The sequence below is a fragment of the Aquarana catesbeiana genome, linkage group LG10 (genome assembly GCF_042186555.1).
Source record: "Aquarana catesbeiana isolate 2022-GZ linkage group LG10, ASM4218655v1, whole genome shotgun sequence".
Classification (NCBI taxonomy): Eukaryota; Metazoa; Chordata; class Amphibia; order Anura; family Ranidae; genus Aquarana; species Aquarana catesbeiana.
In genome coordinates, this window is record NC_133333.1 from 244,791,623 (window position 1) to 244,809,446 (window position 17,824).

Genomic DNA, 17,824 nt, shown 5'->3' on the forward strand with positions numbered 1-17,824 from the left:
CCCTACAGTTAGAACACACCCAGGGAACACACTTAACCCCTTGATCGCCTCCCCTAGTGTTAACCCCTCCCCTGCCAGTGTCATTTTTACATTGATCAGGGCATTTGTATAGCATTGATCACTGTAATAATGTCACCGGTCCCCAAAAAGTGTTACTTAGGGTCAGATTTGTCCGCTGCAATGTCGCAGTCCTGCTAAAAATCACAGATCGCCGCCATTAACAGTAAAAACAATTTAAAAAAAATAAACGTTCCTAAATCTATCCCGTTGTTTGTAGACGCCTATTGCAATTTTTTTCCCCAAAAATATGTAGAATACATATCGACCTAAAACTGATAAATACATTTGTTTATTTATATAATTTTTTTGGGATATGTATTATAGCAGAAAGTAAAATTTTCACTATTTTTTTGTTTATAGCGCAAAAAAAAAAAAAAAAAAAAAACGCAGAGGTGATCAAATACCACCAAAAGCAAGCTCTATTTGTGGGTAAAAAAAAAGGACAATTTTGTTTGGGTACAGCATTGCACGACCGCGCAATTGTCAGTTAAAGCGCGGCAAAAAATGGCCTGGTCACTAAGGGGGCAAATCCTTCCGGGGCTGAAGTGGTTAAAGCGGAGTTCCGCCCATTTTCTGCACTTCCTCTCTATGGTATGCATTTCGCTCATCCCTTTCCCAATGCAATTTTTTTTTTCTAATTGGAAATACCTTTTCGCCTAGGCGATTACGTCACTAGGTGATTCACAAGGGTTCCTGAGATAGAGGCATCATGTATCCCAGGAGCCCTTGAGAATGGCCTACTGCCAAAAATCTTGCGTTGGCAACCTGTCAGCATGAAGGAGAGCCGCGCAGTGCCATTACTGCGCATGCGTGAGATCGGGAGGTGCATGCTGGGTAGTCAGCTGCACGTAAATCCCGGAAATGAAGACAGGAGGGCTTCAGATGCCCACAGCTAAAATCATAGCTCCCAACTGTCCCTAATTTCGAGGGACTGTCCCTGATTTGGAGCAATGTCCCTCTGTCCCTCGTTCCTCCTCATTTGTCCCTCATTTTGGTCTGATCCATATAGTTGTATATAAAATGCACTTTTTATCTTTCAAAAAGTGTTTTCCAGTGCTAAACCTTTCATCCTACCTTTGTTAAAAAAAAAAAAAAAAACCTTTCATCCGATTTCTAAATTGCTGCATTTGAAAATTTAAAAACCAATATCAAGGAATAGTAGTGGTAAAAAAAAAGGCCCTTGTGGACTTAATTAACCATTTTTTTGAGTTAATTCTCCTTTAAGGGGGCGTGACAGGGGGCGTGGCCTATGCCTGCATACATGCGTCCCTCATTCCCATCTCAAAATGTTGGGAGGTATGGCTAAAATGGAACCTGCCTGCTTCCGAGATCTGTAAGTAAAAAACGATTTTTCAAGAAAGTAAAGGTGCACATAAGACGTATTGCAAATGTTAACCACTTCCATACCGGGCCTATTCTGACACTCCTCTCCTACATGTAAATATCATCATTTTTTTGCTAGAAAATTACTCAGAACCCCCAAACATTATATATGGGTTTTTTAGCAGACACCCTAAGGAATAAATTGGCGGTCATTCCAACTTTTTATCTTGCACGGTATTTGCGCAACAATTTTTCAAACGCGTTTTTTTGGGAAATTAATGAATTAAAAAATAACAAAACAGTAAAGTTAGCACAATTTTTTTGTATAATGTGAAAGATGATGTTACGCCGAGTAAATAGATACCCAACATGTCACGCTTTAAAATTGCGCACACTCAAGGAATGGCGCCAAAATCTCCATAGGCGACGCTTTAAATTTTTTTACAGGTTACCAGTTTAGAGTTACAGAGGGGGTCTAATGCTAGAATTGTTGCTCGCGCTCTAACGCACGTGGCGATACCTCACATGTGTGGTTTGAACGGCGTTTACATATGTGGGTGGGACTTACGTGTGCGTTCACTTCTGAAGGCGAGCTACCAGGGACCGGGGCGTTTAAAATTTTTTTTTTTAATTGTTTATTTTACTTAATTTTTTTTATTTCTTACACTTTCTCTTCTACTTTTTTTTTTTTTTGATCACTTTTATTCCTATTACAAGGAATGTAAACATCCCTTGTAATAGGAATGGTGTGTGACAGGTCCTCTTTATGGAGAGATGCGGGGACAAAAAGACCTCAGATCTCTCCTCCAGGCTGGAAAGCATGAGATAAAAAAAAAAAATTCACGATCTCATAATTACCAGCCGCGATCGCGGCTTTGTTTACTATCGCTGGCCCGGATGTGACGTCATAACGCCGCGCCCAGGCCTCTGACGGTCATAGAGATGACTGGTGACCATCTGGTCACCGGAAATCTCTATGGTTGTCATCCGGTGGTGGCCAATTCTTTCTTCGGGTCCCCAATGGCACGGGAGAGCCCAGAGAAGCACCGGATGGCGGTGGGAGAATTCCGTTTGCGTCGCCTGTAAGAACGATAAATCGTGGAACTGCCGCTATGATTGTACTTATGGTGCACAGAATCACCGGCTGAAAACCAGGATATCTGAATGATGCCTGTAGCTGCACCCATCATTCAGATATTCCCATTGAAAGTCAAAGACGTCATATGACGCCCTTGGGCGGGAAGTGGTTGAATAAAAAAATTTGAGGGGACTGGAACTCCGCTTTAAAAAGTTATGCCCACTTTTCCCATTAGAGTCTATATTTGTTTAACCTCTTTCCGACCAGCTGCCGCAGTTTTACTGTTGCAGAATGGCACGGCGGGGCAAAACAATGTTACTTTACATCGATGCGCCTTTTTGGCCACTAGGGGCGCAGCATGTGCCCGGAGCCAATGCGAGTGCCCGGTGGGCCCGATGACTGCCGGGCTCCCACGATCGCTTGCGACAGTTTACACACACAGATCCCGGTTCTCTCAGGGGAGGGGAGACCGATCATGTGTTCATACTATGTATGAACACCGATCTCTCTCTCCTCCTAGACAGTCCCATCCCCCCCTACAGTTAGAACACACTAGGAATGACCTAGGGATTAACCCCTTGATCGCGCCTTAGTGTTAACCCCTTCCCTGCCAGTGACATTTATACAGTAATTAGTACCACCGAATATGTAGCACACGGACTGCAGGGATCAGTACAGCTTCCCCTTACTACAGATTTCCCACTCCTCAGTACAGATCTCCTGCCAACTAGTACAACTCCCCCTAGTACAGACCCCATCAGTACAGTTCCCCCAGTACAGATTTCTCCACCCCCACCAGTAGAGTTACCCTAATACAGATCTCCCCCTCTCCATCAGTACAACTCCCCCACTACAGGTCCCCCCCAGTACAGATCTCCCCCTCCCCACCAGTGCAGCCCCCCCTATCCACATGTACAGCCCCCCCCCCGCTACAGGTCCCCCTAAAAAAAAAGTGTCCCCCCAGTACAGATCTCCCCCTCCCCATCAGTACAACTCCCCCATTACAGGCCTCTCCACCAGTACAGCTCCCCCGTCTCCACATGTACAGCTCCCCCCACTACAGGTCCCCCTAAAAGAACAGTCCCCCCCAGTACGGATCTCCCCCTCCCCATCAGTACAACTCCCCCATTACAGGCCTCTCTCCCCTCCACATGTACAGCTCCCCCCTATACAGGTCCCCTAAAAGAACAGTCCCCCCCAGTATGGATCCCCCCCCCCATCATCTCCTGCCAACTAGTACAACTCCCCCTAGTACAGACCCCATCAGTACAGTTCCCCCAGTACAGATTTCTCCACCCCCACCAGTACAGTTACCCTAATACAGATCTCCCCCTCTCCATCAGTACAACTCCCCCACTACAGGTCCCCCCCAGTACAGATCTCCCCCTCCCCATCAGTTCAACTCCCCCATTACAGGCCTCTCCCCCCTCTCCACATGTACAGCTCCCCCCTATACAGGTCCCCCAAAAGAACAGTCCCCCCCCTCAGTACAGATCTCACCCTCCCCATCAGTACAACTCCCCTATTACAGGCCTCCCCACCAGTGCAGCCCCCCTCTCCACATGTACAGCTCCCCCCACTTCAGGCCCCCCTAAAAGAACACTGCCCCCAGTACAGATCACCCCCTCTCCACATGTACAGCTCCCCCACTACAGGTCCCCCTAACAGAACAGCTTCCCCCCAGTACAGAACCTCCCTTTCCCTTACAGTAAGCTCCCCCAGTACTTATAGACCCCTCCCCCCACCAGTACAGCACCCCCCCCCCCAGTACAGATCTCCACCCCATCCTACTTGTACAGCCTCCTATGTGAGCTGGATCCCCATATCCATGATTCAATCAGTGTTCCGCCTATCACACAAGCCGGTGTAGGAGGCGGGACCTTGTTTCAGCGCCGCCGAACACACACAGACCCAGCTTCATGACACACAGCGGGAGATGCCCACTGTGTGTGTGATCCAGGCAATGGTCAATGCACATTCATGGGCACAGTAAAGCTGCATTTGATGGACACAGTGAGGCTGCATTGATGCTCAGTGTCCCACTGCCTGTCCTACTGTCACTCCACCACACCTACTTTTGAGTGACCTCCTGTGTTCTGTAAGCATCCAAGTTCCACAGGGATCCCACTATGGAACATACATACTTACATTGGTCCAAGCAGGGCTGCTGATAAGGCAGTACAGCTGGCCCTCCAGTACCAGCCAGCATGGGGACTGCCAAGCAGGAGGGCCAGCTGTACTGCCTTGTGACTCTTGTGGGTCTCCCTGCAGTGCTGCCGGCTTTCTCCTTCCGGCTGTGCTGCAGGGGGATCAATTCTCCTATCTTTGCCCCCTTCCACCTGCTGTCCAGGCTCCCCTGTGTGCCTCCCACCCCCACCCCACCCCCATCCCTCGCAGTGCTGCTGACTTATCTTCCTCTTACTCCCACTGAGAGCAGCAGCTGTGGGCAGACAAGGGGATTGTTTCAGGATGGAGAGCAGGGGGCCAGTAAATATGTCACATTTCCGGACCTTCCTTTCCTGAATAAACAAAGTGAGCGATCAGTACTGATCGCTCCTGTGTCCATTCATCCCCGAAGCATAGTAAACAGTGAATAAACAGGAGCCTCTGTACAGAGTTTTCCTAATCATTCATCTGTGGAGCTGAGGCTGCATGACGAGCGATTGATTAATCTATGTCCTCAGTCCCTTTCTCTGTCTCAAATGTGAGACATCAAGGGTCTGTTTAGACACCTGATATTTCACAAAATCACCCACAACATGGCAGTTAAAAAAAAAAAAATTAAAAAATAAAATAAATCTACAATTCTGAAAAATATTTAAGAAAAAATTAAGGGCTTGTTCACATGTGCTGTGCTCTCTGAAGAGCAGTCAGTATTTGGATTGCTCTTCAGAGAGCATTTGACAGGTGGTGAGCATTGACATGCTTTCACCCCACACTTATGCACTGCAACTGTGTGATTTGCATTATAGTGAAAACATTATTTGATATTTTCGGGGGGGGGGGGGGGATGTCAGGTAGGCTGTATGGGGCCCCATGATTTTTAACAGCACCTCTTTCATTGGAGAAATTGTCATTATGGTGAAGTTTACAGAAGAGGCTTAGGGAACCGACATTCCGGTGAAGTTTACAGAAGAGGCTTAGGGAACCGACATTCCGGTGAAGTTTATGGAAGAGGCTTAGGGAACCGACATTCTGGTGAAGTTTATGGAAGAGGCTTAGGGAACCGACATTCCGGTGAAGTTTATGGAAGAGGCTTAGGAAACCGACATTCTGGTCAGGTCTGCAGAAGAGGCTTAGGAAACCGACATTCTGGTGAAGTCTAGGGAAGAGGCTTTGGAAATTGACATTCTGGTGAAGTTTACGGAAGAGGCTTAGGAAACTGACATTCTGGTGTAGTCTAGGGAAAAGGCTTTAGGAAACCGACATTCTGGTGAAGTTTATTTATTTATTTATTTTATTTATTTCAGGTACTTATATAGCGCCGTCAATTTACGCAGCGCTTTACATATACATTGTACATTCACATCAGTCCCTACCCTCAAGGAGCTTACAATCTAATGTCCCTAACTCACATTCATACATACTAGGGACAATTTAGACAGGATCCAATTAACCTACCAGCATGTCTTTGGAGTGTGGGAGGAAACCGGAGTACCCGGGGGAAACCCACGCAGGCACAGGGAGAACATGCAAACTCCAAGCAGGTAGTGTCGTGGTTGGGATTCAAACCAGTGACCCTTCTTACTGCTAGGCGAGAGTGCTACCCACTACACCACTGTGCTTGCGGAAGAGGCTTAGGAAACCAACATTCCGATGAAGTTTGCAGAAGAGGCTTAGGAAACTGACATTCCAGTAAAGTTGGCTAATTGGTGGCTTTGACTGACCTCTCATCTTGGCCCTCTACAGTCCAGAGACCAATGATCACATCATTTTTTTTTTCTTTTATGGGACATCTGACATTGTAGGGAGCCCAAAGTTCCAGCAGCAAAGGCATTTCAGTGCATATTGTTCTCCACTGTGCTGTGCAGGGAAGACAACTATTTCATTGGAGAAATTGGTGCTCAAGGTTCCCTCCAGTACTGATCACATGACTCTATCCTAAAGCACTGGTCACATCTCTGCAGCAGGGGCTTAGGAAACCAACTATCCGGTGATGTCTACGGAAGAGGCTTAGGGAACCGACATTCTGGTGATGTTTACGGAAGAGGCTTAGAAAACCGACAATCCAGTGAAGCCTACGGAAGAGGCTTAGGAACCTGACATTCCGGTGAAGTTTACGGAAGAGGCTTAGGAAACTGACATTCCGGTGAAGTTTACGGAAGAGGCTTAGGAAACTGACATTCTGGTAAGGTTTACAGAAGAGGCTTAGGGAACCGACATTCCAGTGAAATTTACAGAAGAGGCTTAGGAAACCGACATTCCGGTGAAGTTTGCAGAAGAGGTTTAGGAAACTGACATTCCGGTGAAGTTTACGGAAGAGGCTTAGGAAACTGACATTCCGGTGAAGTTTACGGAAGAGGCTTAGGAAACTGACATTCCGGTGAAGTTTACGGAAGAGGCTTAGGGAACCGACATTCCGATGAAGTTTGCAGAAGGGGCTTAGGGAACCGACATTCCGGTGAAGTTTACGGAAGAGGCTTAGGAAACTGACATTCTGGTAAGGTTTACAGAAGAGGCTTAGGGAACCGACATTCCGGTGAAGTTTATGGAAGAGGCTTAGGAAGCCGACATTCCGGTGAAGTTTGCAGAAGAGGCTTAGGAAACTGACATTCTGGTGAAATCTAGGGAAGAGGCTTTGGAAATTGACATTCTGGTGAAGTTTATGGAAGAGGCTTAGGAAACTGATATTCCAGTGAAATTTACAGAAGAGGCTTAGGAAACCGACATTCCGGTGAAGTTTGCAGAAGAGGTTTAGGAAACTGACATTCCGGTGAAGTTTACGGAAGAGGCTTAGGAAACTGACATTCCGGTGAAGTTTACGGAAGAGGCTTAGGAAACTGACATTCCGGTGAAGTTTACGGAAGAGGCTTAGGAAACTGACATTCCGGTGAAGTTTACGGAAGAGGCTTAGGAAACCGACATTCCGGTGAAGTTTACGGAAGAGGCTTAGGAAACCGACATTCCGATGAAGTTTGCAGAAGGGGCTTAGGAAACCGACATTCCAGTGAAGATTGCAGAAGAGGCTTAGGAAACTGACATTCCGGTAAAGTTGGCCAATTGGTGGCTTTGACTGACCTCTCATCTTGACCCTCTACAGTTTAGAGACCAATGATCACATTTTTTTTTTTTTTTAATGGGACATCTGGCATTGTAGGGAGCCCAATGTTCCAGCAGCAAAAGCATTTCAGTGCTTATTGTTCTCCACTGTGCTGTGGAGGGAAGACAGTTGGGAGGAAGGGGTCGAGATTCTGGCACAGCTTCACTTTAAGATTCAAGAGCCTCCATTCTTTTAACGAACAACTGAGGTCTTGAGGGACTACAAAAGATAGAATACTTTATTTGTGGCGGGTCTTAAAACTTGCTGCTACAGTTATTTAAACTTTATCTTCCCTCGTTGAAGTGCTGACTGCCTGCACTGGCAGAGATTCTCATTTAGCAGTAAACAATGTACCCGGGTAATGGCAGATCTGAGGATTGCGTTGGGAAATGTTTCTCTCCACGTACACACTCGGCTGATTGTCAGCTCTTTCTGGCTGCGTGTCAGCTGCTTTTTTTGTCCTGCTCTAAGCATCGGGAGCCAATCAAGGGCCACAGGTGTGGAACGCAAGTGTCACAGAGGGGCCACTAAGCCAAATTCATGAGCTTAAACGCTACTTGCTAAATAGACAAAAGTCTAATGGCTCCGGCATGAGGACGGTCAGCAGTTCTCATCCTCTAACTTTGTGTCATAACACAAAATATGAAGGTCAGGACTTTCTACGGATGATGATGATGATGATTGCCTCTCACAAACCAACAAACTTTAATGAGACTCTTCCTGGGAAGAACAGAAGAATTGTCATTAATTGTATGCGAAGCCCAAAATGACGATGGTGGCCTCTTGTACGGTTTCTGAGCACCCTGGAAGTTGAGACAGGGTCTACAGGGGAATGGAAAGGCACAGGTGCTAGGTCGCCAACACTGTGGGCTGGAAGTGGAACTTGAGGGCACTGGTGCTTAGTGAGCAAAAGTACAGCTGGTGGTACACTGAGAATGTGCCCAGTTCAGATAATGGTGGAGTTGGGTCCTAAGCCCGGTTTGGTAACAGCTAAGCGGGAATCAGGCAGGCATCAGAGACAGGCAAAGGTTGGCAATGAGCGGGCAGCGAGGTATGAAGTAATACTCTAGCAAAAAATACAGATTTTTGACAAGTAAACAAAAAGTGTCAGAAACGGCACCACACATGTGAGGTATTGTCACGAACGTCAGAGCGAGAGTAATAATTCTAGCACTGGACCTCCTCTGTAACTCTAAACTGGTAATCTGTAAAGGCGTTTAAAGCGTCACCTATGGAGAATTTTAACCACTTTAGCCCCGGAAGAATTGGCTGCTCAATGACCAGGGCCATTTTTTGCGATACAGCACTGCGTCGCTTTAACTGACAATTGCGCGGTTGTGTGACCTTGCACCCAAACAAAATTGATGTCCTTTTTTTCCCACAAATAGAGCTTTCTTTTGGTGGTATTTGATCACCTCTGCGGTTTTTATTTTTTGCATTATAATCAAAAAAAGAGCGACAATTTTGAAAAAAACACAAAGGGGGTTATTTACTAAAGGAAAATCCACTTTGCACTGAAAGTGCACTTGGAAGTGAAGTCGCTGTAGATCCGAGGGGGACATGCAAGGAAAATAAAAAAACAGCATTTTAGCTTGTACATGATTGGATGATAAAATCAGCAGAGCTTCCCCTCATTTCAGATCTACCCCTCAGATTTACAAGGACTTTCAAGTGCACTTGCAGTGCAAAGTGGATTTGCCTTTCGTAAATAACTCCCAATATTTTGTACGTTTGCTGTAATAAATAGCCCCAATTTTTTATTTTTTTTTTAAAAAGCTAAATTTGTCCTCAGTTTAGGCCGATATGTATTCTTCTACATATTTTAAAAATCGCAAAAAGTGTATATTGATTGGTATAGCATCTACAAAATAGGGGATAGATTTATGGCATTTTTATCATTTTTTTTTTTTTTTTTACTAGTAATGGCGGCGATCTGCGATTTTTATCGAGACTGCGACATTATGGCGGACACATCGGACACTTTTGACACATTTTTGGGTCGATTGACAATTATACAGCGATCAGTGCTATAAAAATGCACTGATTACTGTATAAATGTCACTGGCAGGGAAGGGGTTAACACTAGCCGGCGATCAAGGGGTTAACCGTGTTCACGATCTGTCTCTCCTCTCAGAACTGGGATGTGTGTGTTCTGCCTCTCGTGCCCGCGATCGCTAGGCACGAGCATCCCCCCCCCCCCCTTCCAGCGCGCACGCCTGCTATCCCGCTTAAAGGGACCGACGTATAGCTACGACGGTTCGTGGGATCGTGCCGACCTGCCGCAATATAATGACGGCGGCTGGTCGGCAAGTGGTTGAGCACCGTAGTTTGTCGCCATTCCGCGGGCAGACGCAATTTTAAAGCATGACATGTCTACGTATCTATTTACTTGGCGTAACATCCTCCTTCACATTATACATAAACAATAAAAGTAAACATTGTGTTTTGTTTTTTTTTTGATTCATTAAAGTGTATTAGATCATGTGACCACTTCCCATGGGTTCTGCCAAACTGAGTTCAGCCTGGCAGTTGGACGCACTTTTTTTTGGCGCAGTTTAATAATGTGACTTGCTGATATGAGCCCAATTGATCCCTGTGAAGTGTGAAGTAAAGTGTGAATTCTAATGATGGGTTTACTTTAAGACGGGCAATGAGGCTGATTGCACACGTCACATGCAGCGAGCGCATTCACCGCAACCAGAGTGATGGCGCCACATGCGCAGGTCACGGCTCAGTCAATGTTCTGTTTTCAGCATGCTCAGCAAACAAGGCAAAAACCCACATCTGCTGTCTCTGTAGACTTGTAATATCAATCAGAGTCCTGCTTGTGGTTAGGTTGTAGGCAACTAAGTGCAAACGTGACCTCAGAAGGGCGAGAAGTAGGAAGACCTTGTACTAACAACCTTCATTGCCATAGTCTTACCTCCACTTTTCTGTGCAAGGTTTTTAAATATGACTGTGCAGTCCAACAGGTAACTTAGTCATACCTTCAGTATTAGTATACAGTATCTCACAAAAGTCAGTACACCCCTCACATTTTTGTAAATATTTTCTTCTATCTTTTCATGTGACAACACTGAAGAAATGACACTTTCCTACAATGTAAAGTAGTGAGTGTACAGCTTGTATAACAGTGTAAATTTGCTGTCCCCTCAAAATAACTCAACACACAGCCATTAATGTCTAAACCGCTGGCAACAAAAGTGAGTACATCCCTAAGTGAAAATGTCCAAATTGGGCCCAAAGTGTCAATATTTTGTGTGGCCACCATTATTTTCCAGCACTGCCTTAACCCTCTTGGGCATGGAGGTCACCAGAGCTTCACAGGTTGTCACTGGAGTCCTCTTCCCCTCCTCCATGACGACATCACGGAGCTGGTGGATGTTAGAGACCTTGCGCTCCTCCACCTTCCATTTGAGGATGCCCCACAGATGATCAATAGGGTTTAGGTCTGGAGACATGCTTGGCCAGTCTAGCATCTTTACCCTCAGCTTCTTTAGCAAGGCAGTGGTCGTCTTGGAGATGTGTTTTGGGGTCGTTATCATGTTGGAATACTGCCCTGCGGCCCAGTCTCTGAAGGGAGGGGATCATGCTCTGCTTCAGTATGTCACAGTACATGTTGGCATTCATGGTTCCCTCAATGAACTGTAGCTCTCCAGTGCCGGCAGCACTCATACAGCCCCAGACCATGACACTCCCACCACCATGCTTGACTGTAGACAAGACACACTTGTCTTTGTACTCCTCACCTGGTTGCCGCCACAAACGCTTGTCACCATCTGAACCAAATAAGTTTATCTTGGTCTCATCAGACCACAGGACATGGTTCCAGTAATCCATGTCCTTAGTCTGCTTGTCTTCAGCAAACTGTTTGCATCATCTTTAGAAGAGGCTTCCTTCTGGGATGACAGCCATGCAGGAGGAACTTAACTGGCCTGCACAGAGTACTGACTTCAACCCGATAGAACACCTTTAGAATGAATTAGAGCAGAGACTGTGAGCCAGGCCTTCTCGTCCAAAATCAGTGCCTGACCTCACAAATGCGCTTCTGGAAGAATGGTCAAACATTCCCATAGACACACTCCTAAACCTTATGGACAGCCTTCCCAGAAGAGTTGAAGCTGTTATAGCTGCAAAGGGCGGAGCCAACTCAATATTGAACCCTCCGGACTAAGACTGGGATGCCATTAAAGTTCATGTGCGTGTAAAGGCAGGCGTCCCAATACTTTTGGTAATGTAATGTATATTCTAAACATCCTTTGCTGCTGCAGCCGTGAGCTTGGCATTCATCTTTGCAGCTGAGTTTCTTCACCCGTTGTTGGGCTGCCCTGACTCCTCCCCCAACCTCCCTCTCAGACAAATACAATACATATATATATTTATTTTAAATAAAGAAAGCTTTATTTATGCTGCATTGCAACACATCTGGAATTCTCACCTAGGCGAGAATGTCTCCCCAGCCCCTGCGCATGTACAGATGTGCCACCGGCACACGCACAACCAAGGAGGTCTGGAAACCTCCCTGTCTGCGCATGCGCGGCAATCCACCTGCACGTGCACAGATGTGCTGATAGGCTCTGCCAGAGCACCCAAAGGCTGGACAAAGCCCGTGGGTACATCTGTGCATGTGCCATAATGCATACCTCACAACTTTTTAAGATGAGAATGAGGGACACCTATCAGCTAAAGCATGCAGGCATAGGACACACCCCTTGCCACGCCCCCTTAAAGGAGAATTGTACAAAAAAAACAAAGTTGGTCAAACCCACAAGTGCTTTTTTAACTACTACTATTCCTTTATATTGGGTTTGAAATGTACAAATGCAGCAATTTAGAAATCAGATGACAGTTTTAGAGCTGAAAAACACCTTTAGATAGATAAAAAGTGCTTTTTATACACATTTATATAGATCAGACCAAATCGAGGGACAAATGAGGAGGAATGAGGGACAGAGGGACATTGTTCCAAATCAGGGACAGTCCCTCGAAATCAGGGACAGTTGGGAGCTATGCATAATGATGGTGTCCAAGGGGGGGTGGAGCCACCTGGGAGACTGACTTCATTTCCGGCAAATATACAATTTAAAGTAAAAGTGACCCAGGAGGTTCGGGAGCCACTCACTGTACTGTGGGGTTCAGCTTATCAAGCACTTTCTGAATAAATCCCTTATGCTTTTATTAAGAGTACCTGTTACCCGCCCATGCAAAAATTGTAACTACTGCCATTTTATTCTCCAGGGTCTCTACTTTCAGAAAATATATTTATCCACCAATGCTACATTGTATTTTCTTCATGCACTTAGTCCCAGTTCACACCGCTGCGACTTGTCATACGATTTTACAGTTCCAAGTCACACCCTACTGTTGGCCATGGAACTGTTCCAATCAGGGGAGACTCCGACTTTAGCGGTACCGCACAGATTTGAAAAAAAAGGTTCCTGCGCTATTTTTTGCGATTTCAGGTGCCACTTGGATAGACATCTGTGCATGAAGTCACACAGTTGTCAGGCAGGTCACCCCTGAAATCGCACTGACCTGCGGCTTTGAAATCGTGCTACTTCAAGCGAAGTAGCACGATTTCAAAGTCGCATTCAGCGTGAACAGGGGGCTTAACCTATCACTCTACCACGTTCCCCTTTGTCTATGGGTACCTGGATCGGTTTATTCTTTTAGATCTTGAAAACAGAAGGAAGACATTAAGGCTTCGTTCACACCATGCAGGTGCAACAGATTTTCCTGCGCAGTCCCACGCGTCGCATGTAGGGCAGCCCATTCACTTCAACGCTGAAAACAGGTCCTTGACCCTTTTTCGAAATTGCACCGCACTGAACTGCATTGGTGCTGTGGCACCATGCGTTTTGGCTAGCGTAAATGCACATGTTAGCAGAAACATGGTGGGGTGCCATTAACAATTAATGGCACTAACGTGCATCTGCTAAATGGTAGTGCTTTCTGTGCATGTTAGGAACGCACAGGATTTTGCGCACATTACCGACACGCACAAAATGTGACGTAGGCTTAACTCAAGTCTCAGGAAAGTTTCAGGAAAGTTTCTCCTACTTTTGGGGAAGAAGCAGACTTGCAAAATTCTGTCTTGAAATTGAAGCAGCTCAGAACTTCTCTTCTGGTCCTCGAGGTCCCTCTAGTGGTGATGTGTATTAGTGCAGCAGAATAAATGCAAGCTTTACCGATTAACCCCTTCACCCCAGGAGGCGCACAGTCATTCTTTAAAAAGTTGGTTCTAGTTGCAGTCTTTTGTCCTTACCTTCTCAACCTAGAGTGACCTGAACTCTGCTGTTACTCCTGGTTCCTTTGCCATGTCGCATCCTAATATAAGAGACATTGTGTAGAATAGATTCAGTTCCAAACTTTTCGTGATTTTCTCTCATATGTAATTTATTACAATTGTAACTTTTAACTGTAATAGTGTCCCCAACCTCCTATAATTGCTCACAGTACCCTTCAGACACCCCACCCTCACAGTACCCCCCCCCCTCCCCAGCCTGCTGCAGAGCCTCCAGCCCCCCAATAATGCCCTCAACGACTAACAGTGTCCCACAGTGCCGTCCAGCCCCCGCAGTACCCTCAAGTCCTCCGCACTGCCACAGCAAAGCACCCAGCCTCCTGGAGAGTCCTCAGCCCACTAATTTGTATTCCCATACTTTTATTGTGTAAGTAAAAATATGTGAGGTTTCAGAAGAATTCACCGGGCCCTGGTCTCAGTAAGGGTGGAAAACACTGGTATGGCAGGGACGTAGATAAGGAGGGGAGATAGGGGGGTCCAAACCCTCCCCCAGAGCATATGCAGCTAGTGCAGTTGGTCAAATTTAACATGTATTGCAGTGTATGTAAACTATAAATTGCTGTTTCTGTGCAAAGACTGCTAGAAAGGGTGTACAGTAGTGTGCAGAGGGTTTATCAGGAATTTATAGTGTTAACATGGTCACATCCCTTTAGCACCTGATGGATTATACACATGTAGCACTGACCCCCGAAGGAGCTGCTGATTTAAATTGGGTCTTTGCCGTTACCCCCTTACCTGTATTTCCACCATATACGGGACTTAGAGTCTGTATTAGGCCTTACGCCCACCGATGTATGGACCAGTCACTTCGTTATGTTTCCAATGCTTTATTGCGAAAGAAGTAGCAGTAAAGAGGTATAAAGGTAGTTGCAGGAGGGTTCAGATACCTTATGCAGATCACTGAGGAATTTGAGATCCTGAAGACATACACATCTTCAGTCAAGAGATCTTTGGCCACCCGGATAGGCCTCTCTCATTGACCGGAATCGCCCACGAACGAAAAGTCTCTGCCACAGACTTGAGAAGAACAAAATGGTTGCACGATCCTCTGCCACAGGATTTAGTATTAGTTGAACGATCCTAGTAAGTTACCAGGCCCTCCCGAGAGACCAGCCTTCATCCTGGCTCTCTCCAGCAAGGGTCCTCCCCTGGATCTCCTCAGCTTGGCTCGGCTTCTTCCTAACAGGCAAGACAGCCTAAGGACCACCTCTGCGGTGGTAGACCCCATGCAGGCTTCTGGGCCTACTTGTAGTCACATAGCCTCGGGCCAACCTGGCCCAGAGGCAGGAGAAAAGTCACCACATACCTTAGGCCAGGAGGGCCAGGAGGTAAGAGCGCGAAAAAATGGCGTCTGCCCCTTAAGTACCTTCTCCCAGAATTCATAGCGGTGGACCACCCCCCACTGGGTTACTTCTGAGAAAGAAGAGCACTCAATACACTTCAGCTTGTTGCTTTTCCAACACCGGCCTGTGGTGACAACGACACCTGCAGACAACAGTGTGGAACTACACTCAACACAGCCAATGCTGGAACAGAAGCTAATTTAGCCACAGATTAAATCTGAACTATATACAGAACAGATAACCCCCTAAATTTACATGCAAGCGCCTGATCAACAGGAGCAGGGCGCTACACACATGTAGAAGCTATTGGGATGTGAGCACAGGTACAATATATCTTATCTGATATAAGGGTACACTGATGGGGACACCTGATGTAAGGGGGCACTGTGTTGGGGACACCTGATGTAAGGTGCATACTGGTGGGGACCCTGATGTAAGGGAGTGCTCTGATGGGGACACCTAATGTTAGGGTGCACTGATTGGGACTCCAGATGTAAGGGGGCACACTGATGGGGACACCTAATGTAAGGGGGCACTCTTATTGGGACTCCAGATATAAGGGGACACTAATAGGGACACCTGATGTTAGGGGGCACTCTTAGGGCCCTTTCACACTGGGGCGGCGTCGGCGGTAAAACGCCGCTATTATTACCCCCCGCTAGCGGCCAAGAAAGGGTTAAATACCACAGCAAAGCGCCTCTGCAGAGGCGCTTTGCCAGCGGTATAGCCGCGCCGTCCCATTGATTTCAATGGGCAGGAGCGGTGAAGGAGCGGTATACACTCCACTCCTTCACCGCTCCGAAGATGCTGCTAGCAGGACTTTTTTTCCCGTCCTGCTAGCGCACCGCTCCAGTGTGAAAGCCCTCGGGGCTTTCACACTGGAATTAAGGCAGCGGCACTTTCGGGTAGGTTTGCAGGCGCTATTATTAGCGCAATAGCGCCTGCAAACCGCCCCAGTGTGAAAGGGCTCTTATTGGGACTCCAGATGTAAGGGGGCACACTGATGGGGACACCTGATGTAAGGGACACTCTTATTGGGACGCCTGAAGTAACAAGGCACTCTTATTTATGTTTTGCGGTGGTGCAAATCCTAAAACGACAACTGATGTCAAAAAGGCACTCTGATGGAGTCCCCAATGTAAAAAGGCACTCTGAAGGAGACATTTGATGTAAGGGGCACTCTGATGGGGACCCCTAATGTAAGGGCACTCTGATGGGGGATGCCTAATGTAAGGGGGCTCTGATGGGGACACCTGATCTAAGGGGAATTCTATGGTGACACCTGATGTAAGAGCGCACTCTGATGGGGACACCTGATGTAAAGAAGCACTCTGAAGAGGGGCGCACTGATGAGGATACCCGATGTAAAGGAGGAATCTGAATGTGACTCTGTTGTAAGGGGGCTCTGATGGGACATCCGATGTAAGTGGGGCTCTGATGGGACATCTGATGTAAGGGGGGCTCTGGTGGGACATCCGATGTAAGGGGGGCTCTGATGGGACATCCGATGTAAGGGGGGCTCTGATGGGCAATCCGATGTAAGGGGGGCTCTGATGGGCAATCCGATGTAAGGGGGGCTCTGATGGGCAATCCGATGTAAGGGGGGCTCTGCTGGGACATCCGATGTAAGGGGGGCTCTGATGGGACATCCGATGTAAGGGGGGCTCTGGTGGGACATCTGATGTAAGGGGGGCTCTGGTGGGACATCTGATGTAAGGGGGGCTCTGATGGGACATCCGATGTAAGGGGGGCTCTGATGGGACATCCGATGTAAGGGGGGCTCTGATGGAACATCCGATGTAAGGGGGGCTCTGATGGGGCATCCGATGTAAGGGGGGCTCTGGTGGGACATCCGATGTAAGGGGGGCTCTGATGGGACATCCGATGTAAGGGGGGCTCTGATGGGACATCCGATGTAAGGGGGGCTCTGCTGGGACATCCGATGTAAGGGGGGCTCTGATGGGACATCCGATGTAAGGGGGGCTCTGGTGGGACATCCGATGTAAGGGGGGCTCTGCTGGGACATCCGATGTAAGGGGGGCTCTGATAGGACATCCGATGTAAGGGGGGATCTGATGGGACATCCGATGTAAGGGGGGCTCTGCTGGGACATCCGATGTAAGGGGGGCTCTGATGGGACATCCGATGTAAGGGGGGCTCTGGTGGGACATCCGATGTAAGGGGGGCTCTGGTGGGACATCCGATGTAAGGGGGGCTCTGATGGGGCATCCGATGTAAGGGGGGCTCTGATGGGACATCCGATGTAAGGGGGGCTCTGGTGGGACATCCGATGTAAGGGGGGCTCTGATGGGACATCCGATGTAAGGGGGGCTCTGATGGGACATCCGATGTAAGGGGGGCTCTGATGGGACATCCGATGTAAGGGGGGCTCTGGTGGGACATCCGATGTAAGGGGGGCTCTGGTGGGACATCCGATGTAAGGGGGGCTCTGCTGG

The 17,824-nt window shown here is 47.4% G+C and overlaps 1 protein-coding gene across 1 annotated transcript in view; it reads right to left on the reverse strand.

Annotated features, from left to right (window-relative positions):
* The window catches only part of PKNOX2 (PBX/knotted 1 homeobox 2), a 763,496-nt gene extending 748,094 nt beyond the window's left edge, over positions 1-15,402 (reverse strand). Inside the window, exon 1 of the mRNA XM_073603571.1 lies at positions 14,761-15,402. The gene's annotated coding sequence lies outside the window, so the exon portion shown is untranslated. The remainder of the gene's footprint in view (positions 1-14,760) is intronic.
* Positions 15,403-17,824: the final 2,422 nt, after the last annotated feature.